Source organism: Grammomys surdaster, unplaced genomic scaffold (assembly GCF_004785775.1).
Source record: "Grammomys surdaster isolate TR1022 unplaced genomic scaffold, NIH_TR_1.0 184, whole genome shotgun sequence".
Taxonomy (NCBI): domain Eukaryota; kingdom Metazoa; phylum Chordata; class Mammalia; order Rodentia; family Muridae; genus Grammomys; species Grammomys surdaster.
The window spans coordinates 1,571,469-1,595,605 of NW_021604629.1; the positions used below are offsets into that span (position 1 = coordinate 1,571,469).

Sequence of the window (24,137 nt, forward strand, 5' to 3'; positions counted from 1 at the left end):
ATGCTTGGTCCCCATGAACACCAGAAGAGTTCATTCGGACCTCAGAACTGGAACCATAGACTGCTATGAGAAACTGTGAGTGCTAGGGATGCAAGAACTTGATGTGACTACTTTCTTTTATAAAATGGAAATAAAAGAAGAAATTAATTGATGATAGACAACAAAACAAAAACATATAAAATTTTAAATCATATAATGATTTATTAAGTATTCAGTAAAAGTTAACAAAGATTTAGGTCTTTATTAAATGATAATATGCTTTTAGAATTTAATCCTTTGTTACATTTATAATAAATATTGTTATCAAAAAATATTATTGAATATTTTTCTGTTTATTAGTGTAAAGAGGATGGTGCAGGAAATATCATATGTGTGGATGTCAAAGGACAACATTCAGGAGTTGCTTCTCTCCTCCCACCATCTGAGTTCCAGTAATTGAATTCTGGCTGTGAGGTGTCATTCTTGGTGATGAGAACCTTTAGATGAAAAGCAACCTCACCAGAAAAAGACTAATAATTTTGTATCTACATCTTTAATGACAATTAAGTGTGTTTTTTAATAAATAAATGTAAATAAAAGTCACATATATTTTATGACATATTTCTAGCATTTTTTCTTAAAGAAATTTCAAGGCTTCATTTTACACAAATAAACAATGAAAACTCTAAGTGAAACATCCATTGATGGTTCAATTTGTAAAATAATATATTAGCTTGTAATGTTCTCCATGTCTGTATTAAAAAACTTAAGTGAACTTTTTATAAATCACTTTCTGTCTTATATCTATCACAGCCTTAATCTGGCAGCAGCTACATTATCCCATGGCTTTCCAGGAGGATGGGAACCACACTGCAGTGACAGAGTTCATTTTATTGGGATTAACAGATAACCCAGTCCTTAGAGTTGTCCTCTTCACCATCATCCTGTGCATCTACCTGGTGACTGTGTCTGGGAACCTCAGCACCATCCTTCTCATCAGAGTCTCTTCCCAGCTCCATCATCCCATGTACTTTTTTCTCAGCCATTTAGGTTCTGTTGACATAGGTATTTCATCTTCTGTCACACCAAATATGCTTCTCAACTTTTTGGTGGAGAGAAACACCATCTCCTATCTTGGATGTGGCATACAGCTCAGCTTAGGTGATCTCTTTGGGTCAATTGAATGTTTCCTTCTGGCTGCCATGGCTTATGATCGTTTCATGGCAATCTTCAACCCACTGCTTTATTCCACCAAAATGTCCACACAAGTCTGTGTCCAGTTGGTTGTGGGATCTTATATAGGGGTCTTCTTAATGCTTCCTTTGCTATTGTTTCCTTTTTTCTTTTCTATTCTGTGGCTCAAATAGAGTTGAACATTTTTTCTGTGATTTTACTCCTTTAGCTGAGCTGTCCTGTTCTGATGTCAGTATCTCTGTAGTTCTTGTTTCATTTTCTGCTGACTCAGTTACTATGTTTACAGTGTTTGTCATAGCTATCTCCTATTCCTATATCCTTATTACCATCCTAAAGATGCGCTCCACTGAGGGTAGACAGAAGGCCTTCTCCACCTGCACCTCCCACCTCACTGCAGTCACTCTGTTTTATGGAACCATCACATTTATTTATGTGATGCCCAAGTCCAGCTACTCTACTAACCAGAACAAAGTGGTATCTGTATTCTACATGGTGGTGATCCCCATGTTGAATCCCCTCAGAAATAATGAGATTAAGGATGCTATGAAGAGACAGCTTGGTAAGAAAACACTTTCTTAAAATAATCTGTTGTTTTATAACATTAAAATAATACTAGATATCATGCAAGACCCATATGACTACCATCCAGATTTGGTTATTAGTCTTTTACTACTCTTTTCTCCTCATCTCACTTTCCTCCGAGGATGTATAACTATATAACAATTTTTTATTGTATTTCCTGGTTTTGTATTTTCAAATCTGTCTTAGAGAATTTTATACAAAGTGTTTGCATTATTTTCCCCATCTCCCTAACTCATCTTAATCCTGTACCTCCCTCTCCAACTCCATGTTCTCTTCGTTAGTTAATACTTGTGTTGCCTTTGTATACTCTGGTGTATAGGCAAGGACAATTCCTTAAAGACAATTGAGTTTCCTTCTCCTGGCAAATATTGTCAATTTCTTCTCCGGATTCCATGTTGGGCTTTTGTATGGTTTGAGCTCAGATACACTGACACATGAGTTCATATCTGTTACCATTTTTTTGTGTCTGTTTAATGGTTTCTTTGTTGTCATTGAAAAATGTCTGTGCAATCATTCACTCCCTCTATCTCTTGTAATCTTTTACCTATTCCTTTATAATGACTGCTTTGCTTGTAGAGTAGAGGGGAGTGAAATGTGTGTCCCATTTAGAGCTTTATCTTCAACAGTCTCTAATTATCTGCAAATTAATGAGCAAAACAACAATTCTCTAATGTAGTTTGGAAAATATGCTAATCTGCTGGTATCATGACAAGTAATTTCAAAGTGGTTTAGCACTATTTCCATTTAGTAATAAAATGATGGTAGATTCTTTGCTAGGGCATTTAATCTTTGTAGCACAAGTCTGGCATGGAAAGTGGTATGAGGAACGGGTTTCACTTCTGGAGCTAGTTAGATTCAGTCAGAAAGTGGTTGGTTACTCCTATAAGATTTTTGTCAGTATAGCATACTGAGAGCCTGCCCAGCCTGGAATGATTTGAATTGGGACACAGATTCGGATGTAGATGTAGCTTTAATGACTGATGATCTCTAGATGGAGTTTTATAGACTGGTGGTCTCAGACCTTCTAGCTCTCTAACTATAGTGAATGCTTACTAATAAATTCTAAAAACTCCTAAAAACATGTTTGTTCATTCTGAAGGTTGAAAACCTTCTAGGTAAGTAATATGTATAGCCTAACATTAGAAGATTAAATAAAGTACTCTATGCCCCTTCTCTGCAGGAAATTCACTGGCTCTAACTCCCAGACTGCTAGTGAAAGAAGGGAAAAATAAAAAAGAGCACTTTGAAAAGTTCCATATCTAAAACATTCTTCAATATTTGTGCTCTCTAAAAAGTTCCCCCCAAAATTCCTCCTCTTAAAAGGTTCTTCTCTTGCTCTCTAGAAAGTTCTCTGAAATCTCTTTGTTCTCAGCATGTATACATATTTCAGAATATATGATTCCCATGGTAAAAAGTTTACCACAAGTTTGCACATAAAGTCAAATCATAAATTGAATAAGAAGTTTACAACAGAGATGTTTACGTGCATATTCATTAAGAGTAATTACCTGGCTAAATATTTACTATTTGTCACTAACTCTACAGGTTCATGGAGAGCTAAAGTCTACAACCAAGTTGTCATTGAAATTTCATATTGATAAACCCAGTCAATTTTTTATCTTTTTCCTTGTACTTACATTAAATTGTTAGTTCCTTTATGCCCTTTGATTAATTGTTTTACAAACTCTTAGAATGTGCTCTAGGTGTAAATCCCTGCTTTCTATCTCAGACACAATTAACTCATGATACTTGAAGACTGTCAGAGTTCTAATTGAGGTGTTTTTTTGTTTGTTTGTTTGTTTGTTGTTTTTTTAAAGAAGGTCATTTTTACAATGTTAATTCTACCTATCCATGATCCTGGGAGATCATTTGATCTTCCAATATTTTCCTCCATTTCTTTTTTTTTCTTGGATGTTTTATTTACATTTTATATGTTATCCCCTTACCCCATCCCCCACCCACCCAGGAACCCCCTATCCCCTCACCCCTCCTCCTGCTTCTCTGCGCATGTACCCCTACCTACACCCCCACTCTCACCTCCCTACCATCAAATTCCCACCCCCTGGGGTGTCCAGCCTTCATGAGACCAAGGATTTCTTCTCCCACCTATGGCCAGCAGGGCCCTCGACCCTTACATATATAGATGAACCCATGGGTCCCTCCCTAAGTGCTCCCAGGCTGGTGGTTTAGACTCTGGGAGCTCTGGTTGGTTTGTATTGTTGCTCTCCTCATGGGGCTGCAAACCCTTTCAGCTCCAACAGTCTTCACTATAACTCCTCCATTGGGAACCCCATGATCAGTTCAATGGCTAGCTGTGAGCATCTGCCTCTGAATATGTCAGACTCTTGCAGACCTCTAAGGAGACATCTATATCAGACTCATCAGCATGCACTTCCTGACTTCCACATCAGCATCTACTTTTGGTGACTGCACATGGGATGGATACTCAGGAGGAATGGTCTTCAGATGGCCCCTCCTTCAGTTTCTGTCCCTCACTTTGTCTCCATATTTGCTCCCTTGAGTATTTTGTTGCTCCTTCTAAGAAGGACTGAAGCACCCCCCCTTGGTATTCCTTCTTCATGAGCTTCATGAGGCCTCTGAGTTGCATCTTGGGTATTTCAAGATTCTGGACTAATGTCCAATAATCAGTGAGTGAATACCATGTGTGTTCTTTTGTGATTGGCTTACCTCACTCAAGATGATATTTTCTAGTTCCATCCATTTACCTAGGAATTCTCGAATTCATTGTTTTTAATAGCTGAGTAATACTCCATTGTGTAAATGTACCACATTTTTTGTATCCATTCCTCAGTTGAAGGACATCTGGGTTCTTTCCAGCTTCTGGTTATTATAAATAAGGCTACTATGAACATAGTTGAGCATATGTCCTTGTTATATGTTAGAGCATCTTCTGGGTATATGCCTAGGAGTGGTATAGCTGGATCCTCAGGTAATGCTATGTCCAACTTTCTGAGGAACCGCCACACTGATTTTCAAAGTGGTTGCACCATCTTGCAGTCCAACCAACAATGGAGGAGTATTCCTCTATCTCCATACTCTCACCAGCACCTACTATCACCTGCGTTTTTAATCTTAGTCATTCTGACTGGTGTGAGATGGAATCTCAGGGTTGTCTTGATTTGCATTTCCCTGACGACTAAGGATACTGAACATTTCTTTAGGTGCTTCACAGCCATTCGAGTTTCTTCCATTCAAAATTCTTTGTTAAGCTCTATATCTCATTTTTTTAATAGGGTTATTTGGTTGTCTGGAGTCTATTTTCTTCAGTTCTTTGTGTATATTGGATATTAGCCCTCTATCAGATGTAGGATTGGTAAAGATCTTTTCCCAATTTGTTGGTTGTCATTTTGTCCTATTGATAGAAACTTTGTGATTTTATGAAGTTCCATTTGTCAATTCTTGATCTTAAAGCATATGCCATTGGTGTTCTGTTCAGGAACTTTCCCCCTGTGCCCAAATATTCGAGGCTCTTCCCCACCTTCTCTTCTATTAGTTTCAGTGTATCTGGGTTTTTGTGGAGGCCCTTTATCCATTTAGACTTTAGCTTTGTATAAGGAGATAAGAATGGATCAATTTTCATTCTTCTACATATTGTCCTCCAGTTGAACCAGCACCATTTGTTGAAAGTGTTGTCCTTTTTCCACTGGACAGTTTTAGCTCCTTTGTCAAAGATCAAGTGACCATAGGTGTGTGGGTTCATTTCTGGGTCTTCAATTCTATTCCATTGATCTTCCTGCCTGTCTCTGTTCCCTTCTGCCCCTGCCTGGTCCTTTTGGCTGAGGCAGACACATAGCTGGTCTACTCCTGTGGAGATATTGAATCCTGAACCATCCTAGAGGAGCGACTCCACTCAGAGCAGTGGGTAAGAACCCCATCTCACTTCCTATGCCCCAGAGTTACATCTGGGAGCCAGGGATGCTCAGGACCCACCAGCTACCCAAACCCCACCCCTCTGGAATTTCACTTCCCTTCTACCCCTACCTGGTCCATTTGGCTAGAGCAGACACATAGCTGGTCTGCTCTTGTGGAGATACTGAATCCTGAGACATCCTACTGGAGTCACTGCACTCAGAGCAGCAGACACTTAGCTGTTTTGCACTTGTGGAGACATCGTATCCTGAGCCATCCTAGAGGAACCACTGCACCCAGAGCAGAAGAATTTCCAGTTCCCAGAGGTAGCCTGAGTCCCAGGAGTTCTTCCACCCAGGAGATTAGGATCATTGAGTTTTAATTATCAGAGAGGATTTAATAACAGTCCCATTATTTAAAAAAGCTTAAAAATTACTAATACAATTTTTGAAATTCTTATACAATCATAATTAAATATTAAGAAATTATTTGTTTGTCTATATAACATCACTATAAGATAGTACATCTTCATTATTCTGCAGAAACTTGCTCAAAAAAGTAGGCTGTTACCTAAATATTGTTATATATATTTAATAAAAGGAAAAGCATATTAATAGGAGGAATATTTCCTCAGATGTAATTTTATCAGCCTTACCTAAAGGATCAAATCTGTCATAGCTTTACAGTCCATGGCAAAACCAGCTCAGGAAGATCACCTACTAGTTTTTGGCTTTTCTTATATGACTCCTGGCAATAGCAATAGTAGGCATGTCTTTCCAAGCTGGTAGTTATTATAGCTTGTAAGGTTCATGAGACAAGTTGTTTGTATAACACATGATATTTTAAACATTTTCATAATAGGTTACTCCGATTGAAATATTTTAATACATCCCATCCCATTCAGAATAGAATTCCAATACTTTTCTACCTTTCATTAACCCTTCCTTGGGTTACCCTGACTTGTGTTTTCTTTGTTGACATTATAAAGATGAGTGCACTTGCTGTTTTCCATCTGGCAACATTTTACTCTCTATTCTTAAAAGCTCTCCTCATTTTTTGGCTCTTATATCACTTGTTCCATGAGGATTTTATTGCTACCTTACACAAGCTACTGTGACCCATTCCTACCATGACAACTTGAATCACTAATTTCAATTCTGTTTGTTCTTTTCTACTACCTTCTAAGTTTTGAAAGGTTGATTTATCATTTGGTAACATTTCTTTGGTATCTATTTTTTCTAGGGTACAATAATTATTCAATAAGTACTTCTATATGAAATAAATGGTCCAGTGGTTATTCTGTAACTATCAATAAAATAATTCCAATCTGACACAATGTTTCAGAAAAAATTTGAAGTTTTAAAGGTAGACACCACTCATTGTTTTAATATCTTTTCCCTGTCTTCTTCCTAAACTATCTTCAAACAAGTCAGAAATGAGCTAGAAATCTTCATTAACATGCTTTTTGCTGGTCATTAACTTACCATTTCTCAATAATCTAACTTTGGCTAATATGTAATATAAAATACAGAAAACACTTGAATATTTTGACCTAAGACGTGTGGATTTGCTGTTTATGAAGAAGCTAATGTTTATGTTCAAAATTTGTGATAGACATGACTGAAGTTCTGATATGATATGTAGTCAGATTCACCTTAAATTTTACTAGATACTTTGAGATGTTTATCAAGTGATAAAGACTATGAACAAGCTATTCAGAGAAATTTGTATACAGCTCCAAACATGACTGTTATTAAGATGCAAAAGCAGAGGCTCAGTGGGAAAAGTCAGTACCACAAAGCCAGATAAATTGACTTTGATCCTAGGGAAACTACACGAATAAAGAACTGAACTAACTCCCATAAGTTGTGCACATCCATGCACAGATGCACACACACACACACACTCATACACAAACACACACACACACAGACACACACACAGACACACACACATACACACACACACACACACTGAATGAAGGAGAAAAGAAATTAAAGAAGCAGACTAGATAATTTGAAAAATAAAAACTAAAACAAGACAAGAGGAACAGGGTGAAATTAGGAGTATATTGGGAGATTGGATGGACTGGAGAATTGTTAGTTAATAAGATTATACTCTACTCTTGCTGAGGATCTGGGTTCAGTTATCCTATACTGTAACTCAAAACCATCTACAATACCAAGTCCAAAGAATTTAGCACACTCTTCTGTCTTCCAAACAAACCTAAAATGAATATAATATATATCCTTGAATGTAAACCACTCATGTGTATAAAATGTAGAAAGAAATTAATCTCTTTTAAAGATTAAACAAGACGATATTAGAGAGAGATTGTCTATATGAATATAAGGAATCTCTCTCCTTTATTCAGTATTGAAATGACAGTGTCTGGTCCTGTGATACCAATGCTAATAGTATAAGTAACAGATTTTACTGCTATGTGCATTAGCTTCTGTTTCCCTATTCTACCTGAGAATCTCAAAAGGAGAATATTGTAAAGGATAGCACCCATTAAAAACATCTGGGCGATGGGAGTCATGACAGCCCCTCCTCTTTCATTGATCCACACTGATAGAACATTTAATTTCCTAATATTTTTCAATCTGTAGTTTTCTTATTTTCTATGTCTCCACAAAACTGATTTATGTTGTCGCTGTCTCCTGGAGACCTGAGTTTGCTTCTTAGTCACCCTCTTGAACTGATAGTTATTCAAAATTTTCTAAATACATCTAATTACTTTATTATCCTGCATAAATCCTTTTAGTGTAAATATGCCTTGGTGTGGCCTTTTCAGTTTCCTAAAACCTACTTCCAGTGGACAACATCTGTCGACTCTTTATTTGTTCAGTCTATGTCTTCTTGTATATTTTTATCACTACTGAATGGGTATTTCATATGTTTGATGCAGTATTTCTTTTGTGATGTTTACTCAGAAACATAGAAAATATTGTACTAATGATACTAACTAGTGGGTAACTTTTTAAATAGAAACATTATTATATGTGCTCCTAAATTAAAATAACTCAATGGATTATGAGGCATCTTGAAAGTTATAAATTCAGAAAAGTAGTGGGTTCATGGGGCAGGTAGAAGGAAACTGGGAGGAGTAGAAGGATGAGAAAATACAATCAAGATAGAAAAATCAATTTTCAACAAAAGGACAAGATACAGAAAGAGAGAAAGCAGTAAGAGGGAGGGGGAAGAAGGAGAATAAGAAGAGGAAGAAGAGGAAGAGGAGGAAGAAGAGGAAGGAGAAGGAGAAAGAGGAAAGAAGGAAAGAAAGAAAGAAAGAAAGAAAGAAAGAAAGAAAGAAAGAAAGAAAGAAAGAAAGAAAGAAAGAAGGGAGGGAGGGAGGGAGGGAGGGAGGGAGGGAGGGAGGGAGGGAGGGAAGGAGGGAGGGAAGGAAGACTAAATCCAACTTTTCTACCCAGCTAAATCTTACATCTTATATATCCTTCTTGGGGGTTTAGTCTGGTAAGACTGCCTTACCATCCTCATCAAGTAGACTTTTCTTTAGCTGAAAGAAAAAATAAATTGACAGGATTTGTAATCAATAGATCTTAGTTGAAACTGTTATTATCCAATTGGAGTGATTAGCATATCACATAAATAAGTGAAAAATTCTAACACTGAAAAATGATCTATGATTCAAGCAGTTGTTGAGAGATTTAACAGGACTTTAAAGTAAATTCTCCTAAACACAAAAGGGATATGATATCTCCCAAAGATAGATTAAATAATGCTTTATCATCTATAAATTTTTAAAATGTCAATGAGACAGGTAGCACAGCTACTGAAACACACTAGTTTTAGAAAAGATTACTGAATTAAACCAGTTCATATTTTATAAGGATATGTTAAGTTCAGAATGTAAGTCAGAAAATGTGTTGCATGGAGGGAGGTTATGCCTCTGTTTCAGCAGGAAGCAAAAATCTATGCATTCCTTCAAAATTAATAAAGATTTAATTTGACTGGGGGAGACCACCTGAAATTTCTGGCTGCAGATATGAACAAAGAGACCCAGAAGAACAACAAAACAGATGATGGAAATGTGATCTTGCTATATGAGAACAGCTCTAAGACTGGCTGAATCATAAATATCTCTGCAGTAGCCAATAAATCATACTGTCAATAGAGTCCTCATGACTTATCATTACATGCCATTCTCTCACATGGCATGGAGTGAGATTAATATAGTTTGATTATACAATCCAAACAGATTTTTTGTTTGATGGCTTTCACCTGCTCAAACATAGAGCAGAGAATCATCTTTACCTGATTTGTCCACACCCCACATTCCATACATGTGTTAATGCAGAAATATATATCATCTTCAAAAGTTTGTGTTTTCAGAACAAAAGGATCAGACACCAATGAAAGCAAGACAAGTTGCCCAAGTGATCCAGCCTCACAGACATGTAGTCCACAGTCTACCTGCTTCTCTCTGGGTGTCAGATGTGTCTACACACCAGACCAAACGGAGTCAAAGGGAGCCTGGGATAAATAGGTTTCACAGGGCTCCAATCTGGCCAGCAGTGCTACAGCTCTTAGAATAAAAATAAAGATGTTTGGGTATTTTGCACAGGGTGGGTAGCTGGGATCCTGGGTCTCTCAACAGCTGTGCCTGCAGTGGTGCTGGGAAGAGTGGGAGTTGTGGTGATAGTTTGAATTCACTCAACCTCAATAATTCTTATGCCTCTCTGGTGGCACAGTGCACATGACCTGAATAGAGTGGCTCAAATATATAAAGCTATTGGGTAATCTTTAACCGTTAGAGTCTCATTTCTACCAGGTACCACGTGGATGGTGGGATGGTCTGGGCTTAGCCCAGCCTTGTGGAAGATAAGCAAAGCCATCTCCCATGCTGGTGTCTCGTGAGTGCCAGGACCAGTGTTCTGGTCTGCTTGAGCCAGCGGCCTAAGCCAAGGCAGTAGTGAGAATACACTGCCACTCACGGCCTCAGGCCTTGCCTAGTCGGGAAGATGGCAGCTCTGTTAACTACAAGCCAGATTGGTTGCTGCCATTTTAAATAATTACTGTAACACTGTCTACTAAATTAGGGAATATAGGTGACATCAATTTGCCATAAGGCATTGGATTTGAGGCCTCAGGGATTGGTTCACATCATTGGTTTACATTTGTAAAGCTGGGGTGGTGATAAGGGATGTACAAGAGGAGCATATTTTCATTGTCCTTTGGAGTTGAGCAGCAAGGGAGTGTGGAGGAAGTAGGCATGAAGCCTCTTTGTGTGTGTGTGTGTGTGTGTGTGTGTGTGTGTGTGTGTGTGTGTAGAATTGGTCTGCTTGCTCAGTGGAGGCTATGAGTGTTTCTGTTGAGGCAATTTGGTGTATTTACCTCAGATATAGAACCTGGCAAGGTACTTTGGGATCTGATGTGCTAGATGTAGATGGACAGGGGGTGGGGGAGTTCCTTCCTGTAGCAGGGTGAAAACCTGTATAAGTAGAGGGGAAAGTGGGTTGGCATCTAGTTTGACAAAGGATCTTGACACCCAGGGGAGCAAATTGACAGCATATACACTATCTGAAAAGAGGTTAAGGTGGCCCCTTACTTCTTTTAGAGATGATAGATAGATGATAGATGATAGATAGATGATAGATAGATAGATGATAGATAGATAGATAGATAGATAGATAGATAGATAGATAGATAGATAGCATATAATTCTTTATATTGGGAAAAATGACAGTACAGCTCTCTAAATCGAAAAATAAGGAGTTCATCCTCAGGGGAGTAGCACATTACTGCTGCAGGTCCCCTCTTTTCCCCATCAGTAAATATTGAGGGGGCTCCCACTATGGATCTTTTTTGATAATTGTTTGGGGGCAACTACCTCAACAAGGGGGACAGAGGCCATTTTTCATCAGGATAATGGTTGTCAATTTGTCCTGGGAATCCTATTAAGCTGATACCAAAGCAGGCATAATTTTTTATTGGCCATTGAATATCTGAGAGGGAGAAAAGAGTAGCAAGAATGTCAAGCTCTTTTTCTAGGGTTTGAAGGTTTGTGTCCCTGCCACTTTTAATAATGTTAGTAACTGCATCCACCTCATTTAAAATTTGGGGTGCACCACCCAATCTCTTGAGATTGGTAAAGGGCTCCCACCAGTGTAGGGGAAGAATTAAGGATAAGGAGCTGTATTTGTATTGTTGGGTCATACCTAGCAAGAGCCATATCTTTTAAGGTGGAATTGACAGAATTAAGAGCTTGGAGTGCTTCAGGGGACAATATTCTTGGGGAAGTGAGGAAGAGAGCCTTTTATCTCCTTTTAGGAGTTAAAGAGGGTTTGAAGGGTGTTTGTGGAAATAGGGAACCAGGTACAAAGTCAATTAATGTTACCAAAAAAGCTAAGGAATGAAGCAAGAGTTAATTTTTGAGGGAAGGCAAGGGTGGTTTTGAGGGGGAACATTGAGGTAAGGAGATCTCTGTTTCTAAAAAATTCAATGGGCAGAATGAGGGGCTATTTTGCATCCTAGGGCAGATAGAGAAGATATTAACTGGTCTTTAAGATAGAAGGGGGAGTTGAAAGAGTCTCCCCATATTAATATATCATCCATACAGTGGTATATTGAGTTCTTTATCTAAATAAGATTTTAATGCAGTGGCTACAGCCTCCTGACAAATGGTTAGACAGCCATTCCCTATGGGAAGATGGTCCATTCATATAGTGAGGGTGGGGTAGAATTGTTAATGGGGGGTACTGAAAACGCAAAGCATTTGCAGTCTCAGGGGTGGAGAGGAATGAAAAGAAAGCAGTCTTTTATGTCTATTGCTAATAGGGGGACATTGGCAGGGATGTCTGAGATGAGAGGCAGTCCCCTTCGGGGAGACTCCCAGACTCACATGGTTTTGTCAATTGTCCTCAAATCCTGTTATAGTCTTAAAGAGATGTAGGTAACCTACTCTCATCTCTGTGCATTGAATCCTCTACTCTCTTGTCCCTGCACTGAGCCAAAATGGCCAGCACTACCTACCATGAGCCCCATTGCAGATGCCTCTGGCCTTTGTAAAGGGCAGACAAAGGACAGCACAACCTCCATGGCTCAGCTCTATCCATGGCACTGAACATTTCAGTCTCTATTTGTGATAATTCTAACCACTAGCACTTACCCAGTGCAGATGGCTCTTGCCTTTGAAGGAGGCAGGAGTTAGTATCCTTGAAGTGATAAGGACCACTCTTGAGCTATGGGAAAGAGGCAATTAAGTGTTCTCAGACATCTGTGAACAGTTCATAAAAACACACTGGCCTCTGATAATGATGAGTTACTTCTTCCCAGGTCAAAAAGATTCTTTTCCAGCTGTGTGATTCCACCTGTCTTTTTGAACAAGTATTATAGGGATTGAAGGATGGCACTCCTTTACCCCCTAACCAATCATGCAATGCCAGGGCTTGAGTGCCCAACCTTCTGAATATTCCTAGACATATTTCAAACCCCTCGACTTGAGCATCATATTCCTAACCTGCAGATCAGGAAAGGCTGAGACTGAGTCCAGACTCATATAATAAAGATTCTCTTTGTTCTTACATCAGTGTAGTAATTTCTGGTGATCTCATGGGGTTCCCAAGAACTAGGTATAACAGTCTCTATCCTCCTGAACTCTTTTTTATAGCAAACACAGGAGTGTTCCATGGACTGCAGGAGGGACAGATGTGTTGTCTCAAAAGCTGTTCTATCAGCTGTGTGAGGGCTTTAAGCTTCTCCCTTGATAGAGGTGACTGCAGTACCCAGATGGCTTCATTGGAGAGTCAATCAAGACAAGGAGTATCAAATCTAACAGTAGCCCTTAGAACTGGGGTGATTAGAAGGAGGGCTTTTAAGGTCTCCTTGAGTATAACTTTCTTTAAGGTAATGTCCTCTATCTTGATGTGGTCTCTTTCTTTTTGGGTGATAATCACTACCTCTAAAGCTGGTAAGATATCTCTCTCTAGATGATTGGTGGCTATTTGAGATACCAAGGGGCATATGAGGCTGGTAGCTCAATCAGGGTCCTCCTATGTGTAGGCCTGTTTAGTAAAGAGTGTGTTAGAAGTAACACCTATGCCTAGGAACTGGAGCACAGGGATCCACCATATTTAATCAAGAACCAGAGACTAGATTCCCATTAGACCTAGAGTAAAACCAAATAATACTGCTTTTAAGAAACAGAAAAAAAAAGTAGTGATCAATTGATGTCTGATGGTATTCTGCTGTAACCACAAATCTCTGACTATCATAGATAAGCTATCATCAGAGAGGCTTCCTCCTGTAGCAGATGGGAACAAATAAAGGTTTGGGGTGGTAGACTGTGAAAGGAACCCTGGTAAGATCAAGATAGGACTTCAAGCCCTGGAGACACAGAAAGGAGGGTAGGAGTTTGCCTGCTCCTGACTCCAGGTCCCTGTCATGTAGTCACAATGCCTCATAGAACTGTTGCCATCAGTCATGTAGCAGCAGCACCCACAAGTCCCTCCTTATGCAGACAAGGCATCTCAGGCCAAACCAATAGGAAGCACCTGCAGTCAGACCCACCCCACCCCTGAACTCTACCTATCCAGAAGGAATAAAGGAGTGTGAGAATTACTCTATTGTCTGAGAACATCTGTCACAAGTGCTGTGACATTGCCTGGGAACTGAATGGTCTCCCGAAACTTTTGCCAGCAGAAGCTCCCCTGCACTCTGCTGGCTAACCAGTCTCCCTTTGGCTCAGCTTGGCTCACCTTGGATCGGCACAGCTAGTGCAGTGTCTCAGAGCAATAGTGGGTGCCAGAGTAGCAGCAGCAGCAGCAGCAGTGACTGCAGTAGCAGAGGCACTTCCCCCTCTCTGCTATTGCCCTTTCTCCTTAGCTTGAACCCTCTTGAATCCTCCTACTAGGCCAGCCCAGAGGTCTCTGTTGATAGCCTCCAGTATGTAGACTGACAACTGGTGAACACCTAGGGCATGAATAGCTCCTCAACTACACAGATACAGCAAGAAGGTGAGCTCCTCAACCTCCAACTCTGGAGACAAGCAACATGTCCTTTCTTGCTGTGCTTTCAATCAGTGCCATCATGCTTGGATTTGGACAAGCTGAAGGGGCAACTGAAGCCTTCTGAATAGAGTTACCCTTTGGCATTGGCTGAAGGTCCCTTTGGCCCATATCTAAATCCCAACAACCTACAAAGGTCATTGTCCAAGACTCTGTAACTTCTTAAAACAAACAAATAAACAGAGAAAAATGGTAAACAGTAGCCACAAATTATTGGATGGAGGTTCAGGGTTTAAGAGTTAGGAGCCATCTTGAGTATCATGACAAATACCACTGGAGCTGAGTTACTTCTATAATTTACAATGATAGTCATTATAATTAGAAAATTTTTAAAGATACTTGTAGGGTATTTGGCATAATTCTAACACCTCTCTGGATGTTTTAACTTTCCCTAGAGATATTATAAATTTAAAGAATGCTGCTCTGTTGAACTTTAATGCTGCAGATAATGCTGATAAAATTATTCATGGCTTGAGGTCAGTATTTCCATTTTAGTCAAACCTGAGGAATGGCATGATCATGCTAACACTTTTTGTCCTGGGAATACTTTTATTCCTGCCCATCATGTTAAAGCTTGTCTCTAACAACATCAACATGTTGGCAGCCAAAGTACATGACTTGAACCTGAAAATGGACCCCCAGACAGAGTTATTAAATTAACAAGCTGGCAAACCAAAGACAGGTACGATTTTGCACAGAGCCTTAGCAACCTAAGACATAAGTACATTGCTTTTGATAATGCATATTCCATGACGTATAAGGAAGGCATTTCTGTTAGAACCACATAAGACAGGCTCAGTCTGGTTTATGCAATAAAAAAAGGGGAGATGTGGAGAGCTTTGGGGGCTGCCTGGCAGGAATCTGACATAGGCCAAGAACAAGGAAATAGACTACAGGTGGGAATCTGACATTAGATTAGAACAAAGAAGTAATTTCAGACAGAAATCTAAATCTTAGGCTAGAACAAAGTGTTGCGCACTACTAGCGCCTAAGGATTGCAGCCGGGAGTGCTGGAACAAGCAGAACTGCAACAAGACCTGGGAGAGCAGCTGGGGGAAACACCACAGGGCACTGAGGGCAACAGCGGCTAGTGTCCATTCCAGGCCGGGCCTGCGGGGGCGGCTGGAAAGACTCTGAGGTCAGGGGCGTGGAAGGCTCCAGCCAAGCCAGCCCGGGGTCTTCGGTAGCCAGCAGGATGGCGGGGCTCGTGCTCCAGCGGCCTCTGATCGGCTTGAGACCCCCAGAGGCGGGGGTGGTGGCAGCAGCGATGAGGGAGAACACAGCTGTGAACTAGGGCACAGCACGCTTTTTCAGTCACACGGAGCAGGACCTCCGTCCTAGCCTCCAAATGCAGGAGAGTGTTACCGGCTCTTTCAGTTCCCTCTTTCGGGGGTAGCTCATGAGAGCCCACAGAAGAAAAGTGTTACCGCTCTCTCAGTTCGCCCTGCCCGCTGAGAGGAGAGGAGAGAGGAGTGATGTCCTTTGAAATGCGCAGGATAGCCGGTGACTGGCGAGGGATCACAAAAGCACTCCGACAGCGGGAGATCTTACACCACACAGCAGCACTTTACTTTTAGCTCTGGGGATATATATACAGTTCTGGGGGGAGAACAGGTAACCTCTATTGGTTTGGCTTGAGGGCTTGGGGATGCCTTATTTACATGGAGGTGTTATTCATACGTGGTAAAGGCCGCAGACCTCTTTGTGGGAAGCGGAAACTAAGAGAGCCATATATGGCCTGGGAAATCCGAAGCAACCTCACGTCCTGCTGGCCCTCTTCAGGCCAAGGTCTCTGGGGCTTCAAAGATTTCTACCAAGCTTTCTGGCTTTCTCATAGCCTACTGCCCCACAACAAAGAAGTAATTTAAGGCAGGAATCTAAATCTTACACTAGAACAAAGAAGTAATTACAGGCAGAAATCTAAATCTTAAGCTAGACCAAAGAAGCAGGCTTCAGGCATAAAAATGACTTTGGTCTAGGACAGGGAAGTAGGCTCAGATATTTTGGTGATCCTGATATGCCCTTAGAAATAGTGATCACAGGATTCTGTTTATTGTCCTGCTTGTTCTTTGACTATCTAGGTTTATTGTCTTGCTTGTTCCTTGACTATTTGCATCTATTGTATTGCTAGTTCCTCAACCTAGAACTGACCTTAATATTTGCATGTAATTAGGGGGGAGTGGGAGAGAGTAGGGAGAGGGGATAACATTTGAAATGTAAATAAATAAAATATTGAATAAAAATATTTTCTAAGCTAAAAAAAAAAACCAAAAAACCAACAACCAAAACAAACAAACAAACAAGCAAAGCCACAGGGTGGGCTGCCAATTCTTAAATCTGCAGAAAGGCTTAGTATTTTGTACCTCGGTGGAATCCCCCAAAGTAAATAGGCTAAGGGAACACTCCCATCAGACAAATGTTTCCCTTCTTTTCTATCATGTGCAACTCGTCATCACATAAAAATATTCCCTCACCCACCCAGGCAGGGGAGATATGTACCATACTAAAATCCCACAGAATAAAAATAGGCAAAACACAAGCCTCCTTGTTTTTGGAGGAAGTTCTTCAGATATGCCCTTGCATGCCCAAGCACAGTATTTATAGCCCTGATTCAATGACTTGAGTAGCTTTTCTCATTAGAGGCAGAGATACCCTAGAAGGAAAAATTGCCTCCTTTGATTGTTTTATCTGATCTTAGCTACAATTCCACAAAGCATAGGGCCATCTAAAACAGGACAGGCTAATAGCAACACAGCCCCTGAGCCCTCTCAGTCAGATGAGACCAAAGATCAAGGATCTAAAGGCTGCCCTATTTCAGATTTCCCAGCCCTTATCCAGATAATAAGGGAAATAAAATCCATCTACCCACCCTTGCCTCCTAATCTCTCAGAGGAAACACTGAATAAACTATTTTCTCCTCCTTCTCCTCCTTGCCTCACCCAAAGACAAGGTTCTATTATAATAACAAAGGAGCTTCCACAGGCCTCTCCCCCTACTCTACCTTCCCCTACCCAACATGAGAAGATAGCTCTTCTCACTCCCTGAGCCACAAAACCAGAAAAGCCTACAAAGCTCTTAAACAAAAACTGCTAAATGCCATAGTTCCCTACCCTCACCATCTACCAAGCAAAAACTTTGTAGTTTTCTTGACTTTCTTGAAAAAACAAACCCCGTACTACTCAGAAATCTGATATATAACTAGAATACCAAAACTCTTGAACATTGTTCATTAATATTAACCCCAATAGAACTAAACCACTCAACTGATACCCGTTCTAAACCTCAGACTTAAAGAACTCACACCAGGCAATCTAGCCAGCAGGGTATTATGAACAGGTCCACCCCTGTGCAACCCAAGCTTCGAACAGGCTCACCCAACCCTGAAGTACACAAGGCCCTGCTTCCTCCCCAATCTATCTCAATCAAAAACCCAGAGAATCCCTATCTATTTTAGTTCTCAGAATTATAACAAGCCTAGAAAAAGAAAATCCCCAACTCCACAGCCAGAGAACTCCTTATTAAAAGTATTATATGGGAAAGTATGACTTTGAATACAGACTAGCCTACCAGTGTCCCTAGGAGGAGCACCATGATAGGTGGATTAGGGCAAACCAAAATATATGAACACCAGATTACATCCATGGCTCATGCATTTGTAGCAGTAAAAACTAAAGGAATCTGCTTCAAATGTGAAAAGACAGGACATTGGAGGAATGAATGCCCACAAAACTCCCTCCCCATAACAGACCCTAATCCTCCTAAGGTAAATTGTCCCCATTGCAGGAATGTTTTCTTTGGAAAAGATACTGTATTTCCTTATATGACAAGGTAAGCCACTGGAGCCTTTAAACTTAAGAGGGGCAGCTCTCAGCCCTGACAGTAAGAGGAACAACTACTCCCATAGAAGCCTTATGCATGTCTAGCATCTTAGAAGGCTCCCACCCAAAAGTAATCATTAAAATAGATAATAAGCCATTCAAGTGCCTTACAGATACTGAAGCAGACAAGACAGTTTTAAGACAAGAAATCCCATGTGACTGGCAAAAAAATTTAACTCAATATGAAATATAAAATAATGACAGTATAAAAACCAAAAGCAAGTAGAGTGGGTTTTTTCAGTATAGAAACTGTTTCCTTTTGACCTAGTAAAGAAGGTTTTATGCCATTAAGGTCCTTTTGCTGAAGATAATACTTAATTTATATAATAAAATTTAGAAAACTTGGACTGGTGCCTAACTAGAAGCTTCACTCCTATTGACTTGTGGTCATGGTACTGGAACATATTTCTCACAATACTAGAGGAAAAAGAGAATAATAAATATTACTTAGTTACAAACCACAAGGCCTTAACAGTGACATCCCGAAACATATACTGGTGAAACAGTGACATAAATGTTATCAGAATGACCAACAACATTTTTTAAATAGATTTAAGATGCAGCACATTACATTGAACCTATATCTGACACTACTAAAGTTGCCATTAACTTGGGACTTGGTAAGTCATAGTCCCTAAAGGAAAACTACTATTATTATTCTGCTAAAGGAACATAGGAATTACATTGACTCATAATGACACAGTGCTATAACCATACATCAGTGTTTCTCTCAGTCCACATCAAAGAACCATTTTTTTTTTGCAGTTTGTGGAAGTAAACTCAGAGATACACAACTGACAACTGTACAGTTAATGGGAGATTGGAGTAATCAATCTTTTTTAGTTAATTAAATCATTTGCCTTACACTCTAATCACAAATTGAAGCTTCTGCTCCCTTCATACCTCCCAGTCCCTTCCTCTCACCTACCTCTTTCTGTACCGGACTTCCTTTCTCCTCAAAGAAAGGGAAGCCTCTCATATATATCAACCCCATTGGCCTTCAAAATTCCAGTAGGACTAGGCGCATCTTCTCCTATTAAGGCTATATAATGCAGCTCAGTTAGAGGTATAGGATCCAAATGCAGGCAACAGAATTTGAGATAGCACTTGCTCCTGCTGTTAAGGGACTCACATGAAGAACAAGCTGTACATTTATAACATATGGGTAAGGGCACAAGTTATATGCCATGCATGCTTTCTGTTAGGTGGTTCAGTCTCTGTGAGCCCTTATGGGCCAAAGGTGTTTGATTCTGTAGTTTTTCTTATGGTGACCTTGACCTCTCTGGCTCCTTTAATCCTTCCTTCCCCTCTTCCACAAGATTCCCTAAACCCAGTCTAATGCTTAGCTGTAGGTCTCTGCAACTGTTTCCATCATCAACTTCTAGACATCAACTTCTCAGATAACTATTATGCTAGATTCCTGTCTGCAAGTATAATTGAATATAATTAATAGTGTCAGGAGTGGGATCTCTCTCATGCCATGTGGAAGGGGAGCTACTATGTGTATGCCCAGGAGTAGTATATCTGGGTCTTTAGGTAGAACTGTTCTCAATTTTCTAAGAAACTGACAAATTGGTTTCCAAAGTGAATATAAATGTTTATACTCACACCAGCATTGGTCTCAAGTAGGGCCAGTCATTGGTAGGCATTCCCTAAATTTCTGTCTCAACTTTGTCCCTGCACATCTTTTAGGTAGAACAAATTGTGAGTCTAAGGTTTTGTGGCTGTGTTGGTGCTACCATTCTTCCATTGAAAGTACTGCCTAGTTACAGGAGGTGGCCATTTCAAATGCCATATTACTAGGGTCATTTTCATAGATTCCTCGGAGTTTCTATTATCCTAGGTTTCTCACTCATCCCAGAGATTTCTTCCACCACCATAAATTTCAGTTCTTTCTCCCAGATCTCTTTCTCTATCTGTCCTTATCATACTTGATTCTTCCTGTTTCTCTCCCCATCTGCTCTCCAGTCCATTTTTCTCTCTCCATCTGCCTCTGATGTTTATCTTATTCCCCCTTCTCAGTGAGATTCAAGTATCCTCCCTTAGATACTATTTGTTACTTAGCTTCTCTGAGTCTGTGGTTTGTAACATGGGTGTTCTGTACTTTATGGGTAATATCCACTTATAAGTGAGTACATAACATGTGTGTCTTTCTGGGACAGTTACCCCACTCAGGGTAATTATATTCTAATTTTCTCCATTAGCCTGAAAATTATATGATGTTCTTCCTTTTAATAGCTGAGTAGTATTCTATTGTGTAAATATACCACAAATTTTTACCCATTCTTCAGTTGAGGGACATCTAGGTTATTTTCAGTTTCTGGCTATTACGAATAAAGCTGCTATGAACATAGTTGAGCAAATGTTCTTTTGGTATAGTAGAGTATCTTTTGAGTAAATTCCCAGAAGTGAAATATATGGGACTTTAGGTAGATCTGTTCCCAATTTTCTGAGAAACTGCCAAATTGATTTTCAAAATGGATATATAAGTTTGCACTCCCACCATTAAGGTAGGAGTGTTCCCTCACTCCACGTCCTCACCAGCATGAGCTGTGTCTTGAATTTATGATCTTAGCCATTCCGACAGGTATAAGATGCAATATCAGAGATGTTTTGATTTTCATTTTCCCAGTGTTTAGGATGTTGAACATTTCTTTAAGTGTTTCTTGGTCATGAGCATTTCCTCTGTTGAAGAGAGAGAGAGAGAGAGAGAGAGAGAGAGAGAGAGAGAGAGAGAGAGAGAGAGAGAGAATTCTCTGTTTAGCTCTGTACCTGTTTTAGCATTTCTACTATTAAGAGAAATGGTAACCAAAGCAACTCTTATAAAGAACAACATTTAACTGGGAAAAGCTTACTGGTTCTGAGGTTGAGAGTATTATCATCCTTGCAGAAAGCATGGCAGCATCCAGATTGGCATGGTATTGGAGAAGCTGAAAGTTCTACATTTGTTCCAAAGGCAAACAGAAGACAAACTTCCAGGAAGCTAGGAGAAGGCTCTCAAATCATACCCCCAGATTGACAAACTTCACTATTAGGAAGGGGGGCCAGGCCACTCCTCTTAATAGTGCCTCTCCCTGGGCCAAGCATATTCAAACCACAACATTTCACTCCCTGGCACCTGTAGGCTTCTTCAAACACATGAATCTATGGGATCCATACCTAGCCATAGCATAATGTAAAATACATTAAGTCCAACTTCACTAGTGCTCATAGTCTAGAACAATCTCAAGAATGTTAAAACTCTAAAGTTCAAAGTCTTTTCTGTGATTTGTCCAATCACTTAAATGTAATTCCCAATAAAATCAAAATCAAAAAGCAGATCGCATTCTTCCAATGTCATAGGATATATATTATCATTCCAAAACATCAGTGTAGAGAAATACTGGACCAAAGCAAAACCAAAATCCAGTTGGGAAAACTCCAAACGCTGCATCTTTATGTCAGATGTTCAGCTTCTTTCAGCTTTGATGACTACAGCATAATTCTTTCTTTTGGGCTGGTTCCACTCCCTGTCAGCAGCTTTCCTTAGCAGGTATCACATGGCTCTGACATTTCTAACATCTTGGGGTATCCAAGGCAACTTTAAATTTAGACCTTCTTGTTCCAATATCTGGGATCCATACTTGATCTTCTGGGCTCCACCAAAGGGCTTGGGTCACTTCTCCAGCTCTGCCCTCTGTAGCACTCTAGGTTCTAGGTGACTCTGCTCCACTGTTGCTGCTATTCTTGGAGATCAAACCATGGTACTTACATACCCAATTCACTGGAGTCTTCCACTACAACTAGGATTCTTGAATAGCCTCTCATTGGCTCCCTTCATGGTCCCAAGCCTCAACTTCTTTGTATGACCCCTTCAATCCTGAACCATCAACTGCAACTGAGGCTGTGCTTCACCAATGGTCTTTCCTTGTTTCTCACAGTACCAAGCCTCAGTTGTTCTCCATGACCCCTTCATACCTTCATACCAAATACCACCTGAGTGATTCTTACACATTACCAAGTCCAACTGCAGCAGGAGGTACAACCTTGGTTATCTCTGGAACACAGCTTCTTTGTACTCTCAGAAAACACTTCTTAGATTTCTTCTTAGTGATGCTGGTCTCTTCTTAATCACCTCTAATTTCTTAGCTCCAGCAAACCAGCATAAATTTCCCTAGTAGTCCCTTGTATTCTTAACTCTAAAGACAGAGCCACATGGTCAAAGCTGCTGAGTTCTGCTGCTCTCTGGAACTGATACATGGCCCCGTTGATCTATTACATTATCACCAGTTCTCTGTTTTTCAAGTCCTTTACTGTCTAAGCTTTGCTGTCCTAGAACTTGCTCTGTAGATTGATCTTGAAGTCAGAGATCTGCATGACTGTCTCCTTTCCATCAGAAACAATTTGTTTCCACCAGAAGCAATCTGCTTTCATTTAGCAAGGCCAGCAGTACATTTTCACTTTTGCCTCAAAAATATATTAGCTCTCCTACCCTGTGTTGGGTAGGAAGAGTTAGAAGGGAACTTGATCGTTTTTTTCTCTCCCACGAAGTATCACATCAGTGCACTCACACTGTGTTGATGACATTATTCTGATTGGACCAAGAAAGCAGGATGTAGCAATCTATTTGAATTCATTGGTAACATATGTATATCAAAATATGGTAAATAAATCTAACTAAAATTCAAGGACTATCTACCTCAGTGAAATTTTTAGGAATCCAGTGTTGTGGGGCATGCAGAGACATTCCATCAAGGTGAAACTTATGTTATTGCACCTAACCCCTCCCACCACAAAGAAAGAAGCACAACATTAGGTGGATCTATTTGGGCAATGGAGTAAGTACATTCCTCTCTTGGGTGTATTACTCAGGGCCATATACCAAGTAATTAGGAAAGCTGCTAGCTTTGTGTGGTTCAAGGACTTTTCTGTACTGAGCAGAGCTTCAAGGCCCACCCCTACAATGACACACTTCCTACAACAAAGCTGTACCTACTAAAAAGGCCACACTTCGTAATAGTGCCACTTCCCAAGGGCCAAGCATATTTGATTCACCACAGAAAGTTTCTCCTGTATTTTGCTTATATACTACCCCTTAAATGCCCCTTAATTTTAGATTTCTCTTTCAGTGTTCCCTCCTATAACATGTCACTCCACCTGATCCTTTCATTATAGTCTGTACTTTCATACATACCTATTTTATTTCCTTCTCCTAACAAGATCTACCTGTATCCTCTAGTACATTACTCTATACTTCTTGGTCCTAAGGGTTGTAGCTTGCTTGTTATCAACTTAACAGTTAATAAGCACATTAAAGGAAATACATACCAAACCTGTATAATTGGTTCCAAGATACTTCACTCAAGATTATTTTTTTCAGGACCTCCACCTGCACCTGTGACAGATATGAATGCCCACTCCCTGATCTCACATCCCTGCCTGCCTCTGAGGAGGAGGTCTGCCTTAACCAGGGACACAGATGAGACTCCCACCTCAATACCACCAGCTGGGACCCCCACAGAGCCAAGCAGACATGGGCTATATGCTCTTCTGCTGGAGTCCCATTGCCCTTCCTGTAAGTACTTCTACTTCAACTCCTGGAAGATCAGCTTGCCTGCTTTCTCAC

The 24,137-nt window shown here is 40.1% G+C and overlaps 1 pseudogene; it reads left to right on the top strand.

Moving 5' to 3' along the window:
* Positions 1-821: 821 nt before the first annotated feature.
* LOC114621681 lies at positions 822-1,752 on the top strand (annotated as a pseudogene).
* The last annotated feature ends 22,385 nt before the right edge of the window (positions 1,753-24,137 follow it).